We start from the raw sequence: 14514 nt of genomic DNA, 5'->3' as shown, positions 1-14514 counted from the left end.
CTGGACAAGCCGCCAAGATCACAGCTGTTTGACCTTTTGCATTTAGTCCAGAAGTGGTTGCAACCAGACACCTGCTCTCCAGCCCAGATTGTCGAACGAGTGGTTGTAGACCGATTTATGCACTCGCTTCCCCGTGCCATACAGTGCTGGGTTGCACAGGGTGACCCCCAGAATGCAGATGATCTAGTGGGACTGGTGGAGAGGTTCCACACTATGGAGAAATCCCTGGGAGGGTCAGGGGATATGAAATCCACATACTGGGAGCCCCAAAAAGATTGGAACTGTCAGAGACTGGGGCCTAAAACCTCTCATTATGGTCGCTCCAAGGACAAAGGGAGGTACAAACCAGTGACCAAAGGGATACCCCGGGAGGTAATTTGTTGGAGATGTCATGCTGCGGGTCATATGGCGGCCCAGTGTCCCCTCACCACAGAGCCCATGGATTGCTATGTGGGTCACCGCAGTTCCCTTTTTGCCCAGCCTGCATGCAGTGCCATACCAGCCAAGGGGGAGGGACCACAGATGTGTACCCTGATGGTTAATGGGACTCTTGTTTCAGGACTGTTGGACTCATGGAGTTTGGTCACTCTCATCTCGGCCACTCTCCCTCACATTATGGCCCCTGGGAAAACTCTGGGTGTCACATGCATCCATGGGGACACCAAGGTTTACCCAGTGGCTCAGGTTATGCTTGGGACAGACCAGGGTACTGTGTTGCACAATGTGGGGGTTGTTAAACAACTGATGTATGAGGTAATTGTTGGACGTGATTGCCCTCTGTTCTGGGACCTGTGGGCCAAGGCAGCTTTGCAAAGTTCCCCAGAGAACCCAGTCAGCTCTGTTGATGGAAATCCTGAGGAAACACCAGGGTTTCCTCTGAATGTCCTAATAGGGGAGAATGAGGAAGATTCAACTTCAGAGGAGGCAGCTGTCCCTGACTTAAATGTATCCAGGGAAAATTTTGGCACAGCCCAACTCCGGGACATGACCTTAAAAGGGGCGCTAGAGAATGTTACAGTGTTAAATGGGGCTGCTCAAGAACCTGGGGCAGACAACCGGTACCCACATTTTGCCCTGAATCAGGACCTTTTATATCGGGTGACTAAAATAAGGGATGAGATAGTAGAGCAGCTACTAGTCCCAGGGCCATATAGACGTATGGTTATGGATATGGCCCATTCACATGTGTTGGGAGGTCACCTAGGGGTGGACAAAACACTTGAGAGGGTACTACAACGATTCTATTGGCCAGGTTGTTACCGGGAAATCAGAGATTACTGTCAATCCTGCCCTATCTGCCAGATCACATCCCCAGTGGCACATTTCCGCAGCCCTCTGGTCCCTTTGCCAATTATTGAGGTCCCATTTGAAAGAATAGCAATGGACCTGGTAGGACCCTTGGTGAAGTCAGCTCGGGGGCATCAGTACATCCTGGTCATTGTGGATTATGCAACACGTTACCCCGAGGCTGTCCCCCTAAGGAACCCCTCCTCCAGAAATATTGCCAGGGAGTTGTTCTATGTTTTTTCCTGTACAGGGATTCCCAAGGAGATCTTAACGGACCAGGGAACCCCGTTCATGTCAAAGGTGATGAGGGAACTGTGTAAGGTGTTAAAAGTCACCCAGTTGCGCACATCAGTGTACCACCCCCAGACAGATGGTCTCGTGGAGCGATTTAATAAGACCCTGAAAGCCATGCTGAAAAAGGTGGTAGAGAAGGATGGGCGAGACTGGGACTGTCTTTTACCATATCTTTTGTTTTCGATTAGAGAAGTGCCCCAATCCTCCACTGGGTTTTCACCCTTTGAATTACTTTATGGCAGGCACCCCAGAGGTCTCTTAGATGTGGCAAAAGAAACTTGGGAAAGTGAGGTTACACCATATAAGAGTGTGGTTGAGCATGTAGCTCAGATGCAGGAAAGGATGTCCAGGGTGATGCCAATTGTAAAGGAGCATCTTCTCCAGGCCCAAGAGTCACAGGCCAGGGTCTATAATAGATCTGCTCGTGTGAGACAGTTCCATCCAGGAGATCGCATACTGGTGTTAGTCCCTACTGTGGAGAGCAAGTTCCTAGCAAAATGGCAGGGGCCCTATGAGATAGTGGAAAAGGTTGGGGAGGTCAACTATAGGGTCCATCAGCCAGGGAAGCGGAAGCCCTTCCAGATCTATCATGTCAATCTGATCAAACCCTGGAAAGAGAGAGACCCCCCTGAGGCTTCTTGCCTAGTGACTCAATCGGAGTCAGCCATCGAAGCCATAAAAATTTCAGAGACCTTATCCCCTTCCCAAAAACAACATTGTAGGGAAATGTTGCAGAGGAACAAGGATCTCTTCACAGAAAGCCCTGGTTGTACTAATGTGATAGAACATGACATCCTCACAGAGCCTCATGTCAGGGTAAATTTAAAGCCATACAGGATCCCTGAGGCCCGTAGGGAGGTAATCTCCAAAGAAGTCCACAGGATGTTAGAACTGGGAGTGATTGAGAGGTCCAAAAGTGGGTGGTCCAGCCCCATAGTGTTAGTGCCAAAGCCAAATGGTGAGTGGAGATTCTGCAATGACTATCGCAGACTCAATGAGGTATCCACAGTGGATGCTTACCCCATGCCCAGGGTGGATGAGCTAATAGAGCAATTAGGGCCAGCCAGGTACATCAGCACCCTAGACCTTACTAAGGGATATTGGCAGATTCCATTGTCTAAAGAGGCTAAGGAAAAAACAGCTTTTTCCACACCTGAGGGGAGTTTCCAGTACGTTCGAATGCCATTTGGGTTGCAGGGGGCCCCTGCCACTTTCCAGAGAGCCATGGACCAGGTTCTACGTCCTCACAGGAAGTATGCAGCAGCGTACTTGGATGATATTGTCATTTTTAGTCATGACTGGGAAAGTCACCTCATTAAGCTTCAGGCTGTCCTAAATTCTCTAAGAAGGGCTGGATTTACGATTAATCCAAATAAATGTGCCCTAGGAATGGATGAAACCAGGTACCTGGGTTACATAGTGGGAAGAGGGGAAATTAAACCCCAACTGAATAAAGTGGAAGCTATTCAGAATTGGCCCCGCCCACTTAACAAGAAACAGGTCCGGGCATTTCTAGGAATTGTGGGATACTACAGGCGATTTGTCCCCAGGTTTGCAGAGATAGCAGTTCCTTTGACTGACCTCACAAAGGGTACAAAGTCGGCAATGGTGCAGTGGTCTCCAGAAGCAGAGGGGGCTTTTAAAGAGTTAAAGGAAGCCTTGTGTAGTCAACCAGTGTTGATAGCTCCTGACTTCTCCCGTGAGTTTGTGGTCCAGACAGATGCGTCTGATGTAGGTCTGGGTGCAGTTATGTCTCAAATAGTCAATGGGGAAGAGCACCCAGTAATTTATCTTAGCAGGAAACTGTCCCCAGCGGAGAAAAATTATGCCATCATTGAGAAAGAATGTCTGGCCATAAAGTGGGCACTAGACTCCCTCAGGTACTATTTATTGGGAAGGAGGTTCAAACTAGTGTCAGACCATGCCCCACTAAGATGGATGCGGGAGAAGAAGGGGAAAAATGCCCGGGTCACCCGCTGGTTCCTGGCCCTACAAGATTTTTCTTTCACAGTGGAGCACAGGCCAGGAAAAATGCAGGGAAATGCAGACGCCCTGTCAAGGGTGCATAGTCTGGTGGCTAAAGGTGCCAAAACCCCCGGCTTTTGTCAGAGGAGGGGGGTATGTGAGAAGGTACAAGGGGCCATTATTGATGGCAGATATGTGTCACCGATGTGCCTGGCCTCAGTGAAGTGAGCCGGTTAATGTTTGGTCAGGAACCTTACGTTTCTGACAATTGTTAATGTAGCAAAGCTGCTTAATGCAGTTGATCCGGGCCGGCTTTCATTGGAGTAGTCAAGAGCAGGGTGGGTGACTACTCCCACATATCCAGGCCAGGTTTTGGCTGAGAGATAAAGCTCAGGTGAGCTGGGGGATGTGTTTGCAGTCTGGAAGTCTCTGCTATACTGCATGCAGAGCTGGAGGTGTTACACAGCCAAGGATCAGCAATAGTGACATTGTTTGGTTATGCTGCTGGATGGAGACACAACCTACAAAGGACTGTGAGTCAAGCCTGTTTATATGGACTGTATTTTCTGTTATATGCTGAAGCAAGCGATTCTGTTTCGTTAAACTGTTTTGGAAAGAAATAAAACAGCTACCTGGACTGTTACTGAAGTTGCCATTTGAGTTGATCCCCTACAATATATATATATAAGAAAAAGGAAAGTCCAAGCAGCACAGCAATTATCCAAGGAAAAAGCAAATAGTGATTATGTGCAAAGCCGTAATGGGTCCGGGCAAAGAAAAGGATCCTCCAAATAATAAATGATGAAAAGGCAGCACAAAAAAATTCAGGTGTAGATATCATACATATATATAGTGTGAGTCCTACCAATTCATACAAGTTTTTGTCTTCTAGATTTCCCATCCACACAGTTTTGCATGATGCCCATGCCGCTTACTCAGAATTAGTGGATGCTAATACTTCCTTCCCCAGAGGTAAAAGCCTAGTCAGATAGTTTCCTCATAACCCATTTCAAAGTAGTTCCAATACTAATAGTAAATGTGTTTTATTGTGCAATAAATGTAGAGTGCAGAAAATTTTTTATCTATAATAAAATACAGAGGGAAAAAAATGCATGAAAGGGTGAGGTTATCTGTCCTAGTTATACACAAATAGATGGTGAAGGCGAGAATCAAGTTGAATGAAGTATGGTTTATTCCTATAGTACCGTGAGTTGAAAACTGAGGCTTCCGGATAAATGCTGGAAATTTCCTTTTGGACTGTTCAAAATTACCCTGCAGGTGGGTGGGGTTATGCCCACCAGGGCCGGAAAGAGGTGTATGCAGATGTAGGCAATGGCCTAGGGCGCCACTTCTGCTCTGCCTGTGGGGGGGGGGAACAGGTGGAATGTGCAGAGCTGACAGCCAGGGCTGGATATTCTCCTCTGCACAGTACTGTGCTGTCAGCACCACCCATCTCTTCATGCAGCTGCATCTTTGTAACCTACGCTCCCTGCCTTGACCTATTGCTTCGTCCCTGATCCCGTGCAGCCCGTCCTGCCTGTCTCCGACCACGTTTGCTTTACGAATCTGTACTTCGCCCTTGGCCGCACCTGTGGAACAACCTTTTGGTACCACGCTGCAGCAAGTCCAACCATCTTTGTGGCAGGCTCTGGTGAAAACCGGGTACCACTTATACTCCGGTCCCAGGTGTCAACTTACGTCATCGTCTGCAGTGGTCCAGTGGGTTCACTACACCAGGTGCCTGACTAAGTGTATATAAATGTGAAATGTTTGGATGTAACAACAGGATTCCAGGTGCCGGGTATGGTGGCATTGTCATAATATTTAACTTTATTGTCCTCCTAGGTATCAAAATGCCTTGTTCCGGCTATGATACCCACATCTAGTTGTCACACTATCAGAGTCTAGTCTATGGGCGGATACCTTTTAATTGAATAAAGTTCACAACTGATATTTTAACAGACTGAGTAACTGATTTGTTAAAAATTATAGCATGTCCTTCTCATATCTGTTTTTCACTTATCACTCATAGACTGTAGCTATGAGAATCTGTGAAGAACGGATGCCAGAGTGATGCAAATCTGCCGTGAAAAAACAGACATTATCATCTTCATCAATAATTTTTGCAACCTGAGTGAAGTTGGCCCACCCACCTTGTTCAAATCAAATAAAATTGGTGTCAAACGTTTGTGCTGGTTTGTGCAGCAGAAATTTTTGTTTGTGCCGCTATCATTTTTAAAATATTAATGAAAGTTTCCAGAGGTCATCAGAGGTCAACCAGCCCCCCCACATTGCCCAAACCAAACGAAACTGGTGCCGAACAATTCTGCTACGTTTGTGCTGGTTTGTGCTGCTCAAATTTTTGTTTGTGCTGCTTTTGTTTTGAATAAATGAACAAAAAATTAAAGTTCAAAAGTTCAAGCAGCCCCCCCACATTAACCAAATCAAACCAAACTGGTGTCAAACGTTAGTGCTACATTTGTGCTGGTTTGTGCAGCAAAAATTTTCATTTGTGCCGCTATCATTTTTAAGGTATGTTCAGGTGTTCACATAGGTTAAAGGTGTTTAGGCTGAACTGGTAAAAAAACAAACCTAGTGACACTTCCCTGGTTTGATCACCAGGGGGAGCTAGCAAACACATTGTACTTTGGAAGAAATGAACTCTGATGACCTCTGGAAAAAAGTATGAATATATTAAAAATGATAGCTGCACAAACCAGCACAAACATAGCACTAACGTTTGACACCAGTTTTGTTCGATTTAGTTAATGTGGGGGGGCTGCTTGAACTTTTGACCTTTCATTTTTTGTTCATATATTCAAAACAAAAGCAGCACAAACAAAAATTTGAGCAGCACAAACCAGCACAAACGTAGCAGAATTGTTAGGCACCAGTTTTGTTTGGTTTGGACAATGTGGGGGGGCTAGTTGACCTCTGATGACCTCTGGAAACTCTCATTAATAGCTTAAAAACGATAGCGGCCCAAACGAAAAAATTTTCTGCACAAACCAGCACAAACGTAGCACAAACGTTTGACACCAATTTTGTTTGATTTGAACAAGGTGGGGGGGCCAACTGCACTCAGGTATTTTTGCAACGTATGCATGCAGGTAAATTTAAATTCTTTCCACGTGGGAGCCGCTTGACTGACCCATAAAAGATGCAATTGTAATGGCCCGGTGAATATTGATTCAATTAAGATGTTTATATAAGAGGTGTCCATCACATTTTCTCCATTAAATGGGTACTGTACAAAGGAAATACCTCCAAGGCAAAGGCTCTCATGCTTGCTTAATGAGAATCCTTAGCAACAGACAGTGCTCTATGGGAGACAGGACACTAGTCAGGTGAAGGCATTACGGGGGCCAAGGGACAGCACTGTAGAGTTTGTAGGAGTGCAAAGGTGACAGAAACCAAAAGACTGAAGTAAATCCTAGGGATCCAAGCCTAATCAATATGAAATCTACAATAAAGTCATTACTGGATCATTTATGCAGTAAAGTGCTGTAAGTAATCTTTTTAATATATCTTTTTAATGAGAGAACAGATTTAATGAAAATAAAACCCTAAATTAGTCAGGGGCACTTCAGAAATATGGTATTCCATTTACCATTTTGTACTTGATGTAATGTCACCTTTAAATAATCTTTGTACCCAGCATGTTGCTTTTAATGATAATAAATAAAATTGTGAACACAAACCAAAATGCCACATGACGCCATTCTTAAACAGATGGGTAGACTAATGCATCAAAGATATGGAAGATATTGTGCAAAAAAGGTTAAATCTTACCCATCCGTAGTAGGACAAAAAAGGGAGATATAAACGGAGGCAGGGGAAAGGCAACAGATGTCATTAGTGGGTCCAGGTCAGGAATAAAAATGCCCCTGGTATGCCCTAACATACATGTATCCTAATACCCCGAAATATGCTCCCGTCCTTACAAGGACAGTCCTAGGCTCGCCCTAGTACAGGAGGCCTTAGTACACCCTATTAGATCAGCTTCCTAATGCATTTCCAGGACCATACATAATGGTCCTTTCATCAGGAGAAAGTTAAACATAACAAAAGATAGTTATGAGCATCGCTGCTGGGCCCATGTTAAGAAAGGACTCAATGGAAGTCTCAATACTGCAGCAACTAACCATTGCTCAATGCCTCATCTATAAAGATTCATACAAGCACGGCCCATCCCATTTCTAACCACACCCGTCTTCTCAGGGAAAAGAGAGGGAACCAGCACTCCGGCATGGTTACTCCCCAGTCAGAAGCGTTCAGACACCTAAAAGAAAAAGGGGGGGGAGGAGAGGAGGGGACGGAATAAACTTCCCCGCTATCCATGCCAGGTACTTAAGCTCACCTGAACAATGGCGGGCTGTAGTACAGCCGGAGGACACAGTACTTCAGCTCCAGTGGGAATACTGTTGACATTACCTCAAACAGCCAATCACATGCACTTGCCATGCGCAAACAACACTCCTTAACTATAGTGATATGGAAATGCCGTATTCTCCATACGCGGTTGAAACAATAACAGTGGTCATGTGTCAAACCCAAACAGACACTTAACCGAGGCACCAGATCGCGATCCAAACACTCTCGTACTGCTAAATAAAGGACACGATACCTCAATATGCAACTATAAGTGTGCATATAAGGGAATCACAATATAGATAATATACAATGGCCTGACTAAATAGGTATTTTTGGACACACATAATCGGAGATCAATTCAGAAATTTTAAAATGTGAGAAAATGTGTATGACATGATAAGACCATCCATGACCTGTCATGAAAGAACCAGTGCAATTACAAAAAGCAAGAGAACAATTAATTTTCATTGAGGCAACTGTGTCACATTTATATATCCACCTGGCTTCCCAATGAAGGATGGCATGATCCCAATCACCAGCCCTGGGATTGGGGGTAACCACATCAATACCCATAAATCTGATCTGTCATCGATACGGCCCCATGGCATGTATTGAAATATCGGGCCACGGGTGTATCTCGATTATGGGTAATGTCGCCTAGATTCACCCATATCCATCTCCTCAGTTACAGTTTGGTCTTACCAATGTATTCGAGGCCACATTTGCATACTGCTCTATAGATTACTCCGCACGTCCTAAAATTTATAAGGGAGCGTATGGTAAAAGTTTGTCACGCAGCAAGCCACACAGCCACTGCAGCAAAAATTATGGGTGTAATAAAATGACTCCTAATGAGATGATCTAGAATGGAGCTTCCCTTTCTATATGTAGTCTGGGGGGGGGGGGGGGGGGGGTGGCCTATTACATCCTGAACATCGGGATCCATATTCAGAATCGCCCAAATTCTCTCAATAGTTTGCCTAGCCACCATCTTGATGGGCTCAACAACAGAGGATTCAACAATGATCGGATTTAACAATGAGGAACGATCAGCCGAAAGTGCATCATTATAAGCATGGCGTAATACACTTTCAGAAAACCCTTTGTCTTGGAATCTGCAACGTAAATCCCTGGCTTTTTTTTTTTAAATCATATGTGGTAGAGGAGGTATTCCCCTCTTAACAGGGAAAGATTAAGGTTGGTGGGGGCTCCTATATGCACAACACCTCCTATAATAACTAACTATATACAGTTCCCCTATTATAACTATATACACAACACCTGCTATAATAACGAACTATAATAATAAGTATACACAGTTCCCCTATTATAAGTACATACACAACATCTGCTATAATAACTAACTATATACCCCCCGCCATAATAACTATATACAGTCCAATGTAAAAAAATTAAAATTGTACTTCACCTTCCTCTGTTCCCCGGATGCGCGCCGTCCTTGTCTTCTTCCCTCGGAGGTTATCCTCGGAGGTGTACCAAGATGGTGGCCATCTTAGTTTAATCGTTAAATGGCAGGGCAGGGAACTTATTGCTCCCTGGCTCTGCCATAGGCTTAAGTCTGGGCATGATCATGTCTGGTAATTACAGCCTGGACCCACAGTGGGCAAATTGGGCTGTCAATCGACCGCTCGAATCGCCTACATTTGGTGGGGGCCCCTTTAAGGGCAAAGTGGTGTGCCAATCAGATTTTGGCACAATCGCGCCGACTTTCATGCGACACAAATCGGGGGCTTGGCCGTCGGACAACCCGACTGATTCAGACCAAGCGTGGGATTTAACATTCAAAATTGTATCGCAAGCCATGCACTTACATGCACCGGGAAGAAGATGGTGAACTCCGGCGGACCTGAGCGGGGAAGCGACACATGCAGGAAGCTGAATGCACAATCTTAGTGAATCACGGCAGCTCCGAATCCTCGTTGTACAACGCACCTTGGGGATCGCGACGGGTAAGTAAATGTGCCCGGTTGTGAATAAGAGAAACCTCAAGGAGTCACATGATAAAGTCATTATGAGAGCAATATTGCGTACCTCGGATTTGCAAAAAATTTGAAATGTCATGTAATCTGGACTGATGGGGGATGGAAGAATACAAAGCCTCAACATCAATGCTTGCTAAATAACAGTATGACCCAACAGTAACATCATCTAATCTCTTGAATAGATAAAGAGTGTCTATAGTATACGAAGGTAGAGATATTACAAACTGCCTTTAAATGCGGTCTAGATAGACACCAAAATTCTTTAAAAGACTATCAGTCCTTGAAACAATGGGTCTTCATTTAGGGGTTTTGTACCCTTATGAATTTTTGGTAATGAATAAAATTTAGACATCAAAGGGTGTCTGGGTAGCAGAAATTTATATTCATTATTACTGATCAATTCATAGTCGTTGGCATTGTCCAAAATCCGTTTAAAGAGGACCTGTCACCCCCGAAAACTACCCCCACCAAATATGTTCCCCCTAATCCTGTCCCCAGCCCCTTTATATTTATTCAATTTTTATTAAAATTTGTGTTTGTAAGTTTAGTTTTAATCGATCCGACCTCTTACCAAATAAGAGGTCGGATCGTCGTACACGTCCCCTTCAGGTAAGAGGTCAGATCGATTAAAACTAAGTTTACACAGACAAATTTTAATAAAGATTGAATAAATATAAAGGGGCTGGGGACAAGAGTAGGGGAAACATATTTGGTGGGGGTGACAGGTCCTCTTTAAGTTCTCCAAAGAATATAGGCAGGGGATTATTAGGCAGTACAGAGTAAGATTCTTTATCCTTAAGTAAACGCAAACACGTAAGTTTATAATCCGAAGTGTTCATAACCACTTCCTTCCTCCCCCTTGTCGGATGATTTGATTGTAATCAAATCATCCTCTTGCAATGTTCCCAATGCAAGAAATTCAGATTATATGGAATCTGCGGAGAAAGAAAAGTTTGTAAGTCCTCAATCACAAGGTTTAGAAACACATCAATAGGGGAAGTGTCTCCTTATGGTGGAAATAGTGTATTTTTAGGTTTTAGACTAGTGAATGGGACCTTCCCGTCAAGTCCAGCCTCACCTTGCAACCCATATAGTAACCTCACATTACATAATAGATACACAGAGATACAGAGTTCTTTGCTCATCTGAAGATCCTTCCTCTTGTGAAACTTGTGCCATTTGAACTTCCGAACAAATAGATAAAGGTCCTTTATTAGCTCAAAAACGTCAGTATGACCAGTAGGTACGAATGAAAGGCTTTTTCTTAAGACACATTTCCACTGTATTCAAAGATCTAGCTGATAAGGTTACTACTAGAGTTGCATTTGCTGGGTTGGTTGGTGGACACATTTCCAATGTATTCAAAGGTCTAGTTGATGTGTTCACTATCTGGATTACATTTGCTGGGTTGTTTGATGCAGTGCCCTCTTGCTCCTCAGTGAGTAGTTTTGATCTAAAAAAGCCCTGACAGTTGTAGTGGGGGTAGATGGAGTGTCTTTCTTACATCTTCCACTATCTCTACCTCCTGTCCTCCAGCCCCCTGTCCTCTATCATCCTCCTGTCCTCCAGCCTCCTCCTGTAGCCCCCTGTCCTCAATTCACCTCCTGTAGCCCCCTGTCATCCACCCTCTTCCTGTAGCCTCCTGTCCTCCAGCCTCCTATTGCATCCTCCTGTCCTCCAGCCTCCTCCTGTAGCCTCCTCTCGTCCAGCATCCTCTTGTCTTCCAACCTCATTCTGTGGCCTTCTCCACTAGCCCCCTGTCATCCAGCCTCCTCATCCTGTAGCTTCCAATCCTCCAGCCTCCTCATCCTGTGGCCTCCTGTCCTCCAGCCTCTTCCTGTGGCCCCTATCCGCCAACCTCTTTCACCTGTCCTCCAGCCTCCTCCTGTCCTTCAGCCCCCCTGTCCCCTATCCTCCTCCTGTCCTACAGCCTCCTCCTATTACAGCATCCTCCTCCTGTCCTCCAGCCTCCTCTACCATCCTCTGGTCCTCCAGCCTCCACCTCCTGTCCTCCAGCCCCCCTGTCTTACAGCTCCTCCTTCAGCATCCTACACCTGTTCCCCATCCTCGTCCTCCCCCCGGTCCTCTATCCTTCTCCTCCTCCAGCATCCTCCTCCTGTCCCCCAGCATCCTCCAGCATCCTCCCGTCCTACAGCCTCCTCCTCAAGCATTCTCCTCCTTTCCACTAGCCTGCTACAGCATCCTCCTCCTGTCCTACAGCCTCTTCCAGTATCCTCCTGTCCTACAGCCTCCTCCTCCTCCAGAATACTCCTCTTTTCCTCTAGCCTGCTCCAGCATAATCCTGCCCTCTTGGCTTCTTCTGTAGCCCCCTGTCCTCCATCCTTCCCCTGTAGCCTCCTGTCCTCCAGCCTCCTCCTGTAGCCTCCTGTCCTCCAGCCTCATTCTGTGGCCTACTGTCCTCTATCCTCCTTCTGTGGCCTCCTGTCATCCAGCCTTCTCCCCTGGCCCCTTGTCCTCCAGCCTACTCCAGTAGCCCCCTATCCTCCAGACCCCTCATCCTGTAGCTTCCAGTCCTCCAGCCTCCTCATCCTGTGGCCTCCTGTCCTCCAGCCTCCTCCTGTGGCTCCTATCCTCCAGCCTCTTCCTCCTGTCTGCCACCTTCCTCCTCCTGTCCTCCAGCCTCCTCCTGTCCTCCAGCCCCCCTGTCCTCTAACCACCTCTTGCCCTACAGCCTCCCCATCTTGTCCTCCACCATCCCTGTCCTCTATCCTCCTCCTGTCCTACAGCTTTCTCCTCCTGTAGCATCCTCCTCCTGTCCTACAGCCTCCTCCAGCATCTTCCTATACTACAGCTTCCTCATACTCCAGCATCCACCTTTTGTCCCCCAGCTTCCTCCTGTACTACAGCCTACTCCTCCTCCAGCATCCTCCTCCTGTCCTCCAGCCTCCTCCCCCTACAGGCCCCCTGTCCTCTATACTCCTCCTCCTCCAGAATTCTCCTCCTGTCCCCCAGCCTCCTCCTGTCCTCCAGCCTCCCCCTCCTTTCCCCTAGCCTGCTCCAGCATCCTCCTGTCCTCCAGCCCCATTCTCCTATCTTCTATCCTCCTCCTGTCCTCTAGCCTCCTCTTGTCCTCTAGCCTCCTCTAATTCCAGCATCCCCCCCCTGTCCTTTAGCCTCCTCCAACTCCAGCATCCTCCTCCTGTCCCCCAGCCTCCCCTGTCCTCTGTCCTCCTCCTGTCATCTATCCTCCTCCTGTCCTCCAGCCTACTCTAATTGTGGCCCCCTGTCCCCTGGTATTAAACAAAAAATCCCTGTAACTAACCTTACCTTGATCTCCTGTTGCAGTCACTTCTGACTCTCGGAGGGCGAGGGGTAGGGGCGTTGCTAGGGTGGTAAAAGATCCGGGGCACGAGCCCCAATGCATGTGTATCAGAATTTTAGTAATGCCCCTCTGTAAATAACCCCCTCACATTGGCTGTGCCAATAACAACTTTACTGACAGTGTATACAGCTACAGAAACCACAGGAGAAACCCCTACTTTTTCCCTCCAGTGACTGTGGGTGACGCATCCTCCATCTTTTCCATTAGACATCACCACATCTTTTGTTCCTCATTGTCCCTATATCTTGGACAGTTTTATCCTGCAAATGAGATCAAACTGAGGCCTGTCCTAGTGCCATGTGTGAACACGCCCCAAGAAATGTCCCCCACACAGCCCCCCAGTAACGTGCCCCACACAGATACCCCCAGTAATGTCCCCCACACAGCCACAAAGTAATGACCCCCATACATCTACCACCAGTAATGTCCGCCATACAACCACCCCCGAAATGTCCCCCATACAAACCCCCGGTATTGTTCCCCACAGCCTCCCAGTAATGTCCCCCACAGCTACCCCAGTAATGTGCCCCACACAGCTACCCCCAGTAGGTAATGTGCCCCCACACAACTACCACCAGTAGGTAATGTGCCCCCACACAGCTACCACCAGTAGGTAATGTGCCCCCACACAGCTACCACCAGTAGGTAATGTGCCCCCACACAGCTACTCCCAGTTGGTAATGTGCCCCCACACAGCTATTCCCAGTAGGTAATGTTGTGCCCCCACACAGCTACTCCCAGTAGGTAATGCGCCCCACACAGCCCCCAGTAGGTAATGTCCCCAACACAGCCCCCAGTAGCTAATGTGCCCCCACACAGGCCCCCCAGTAGGTAATGTGCCCCCACACAGCCCACCAGTAGGTAATGTGACCCCACACAGCCCCCCCAGTAGGTAATGTTCTCCCACACAGCCCCCCCAGTAGGTAATGTTCCCCCACACAGCTCCCCCAGTAGGTAATGTTCCCCCACACAGCCCCCCTGTAGGTAATGTGCCCCAACACAGCCCCCCCAAGTAGGTAATGTGCCCCAACACAGCCCCCCCAGTAAGTAATGTGCCCCCACACAGCCCCCCCCAGTAAGTAATGTGCCCCCACACAGCCCCCCCCAGTAGGTAATGTGCCCCCACACAGCTACCCCCAGTAAGTAATGTGCCCCCACACAGCTACCCCCAGTAAGTAATGTGCCCCCACACAGCCCCCCCCCAGTAGGTAATGTGCCCCCACACAGCCCCCCCAGTAGGTAATGTGC

At 47.1% G+C, this 14514-nt stretch overlaps 1 long non-coding RNA gene across 1 annotated transcript in view; it reads right to left on the bottom strand.

The window, feature by feature from the left end:
• Positions 1–7981, bottom strand: part of LOC140119071 (uncharacterized) — a 36035-nt gene extending 28054 nt beyond the window's left edge. Inside the window, exon 1 of the long non-coding RNA XR_011853318.1 lies at positions 7907–7981. This is a non-coding gene — a long non-coding RNA (uncharacterized lncRNA). The remainder of the gene's footprint in view (positions 1–7906) is intronic.
• Positions 7982–14514: the final 6533 nt, after the last annotated feature.

This window comes from Engystomops pustulosus, chromosome 2 (assembly GCF_040894005.1).
Source record: "Engystomops pustulosus chromosome 2, aEngPut4.maternal, whole genome shotgun sequence".
Taxonomy (NCBI): domain Eukaryota; kingdom Metazoa; phylum Chordata; class Amphibia; order Anura; family Leptodactylidae; genus Engystomops; species Engystomops pustulosus.
Note: the sequence above shows the minus strand (reverse complement) of the source record. Positions and strands in the feature narration are given on the sequence as shown.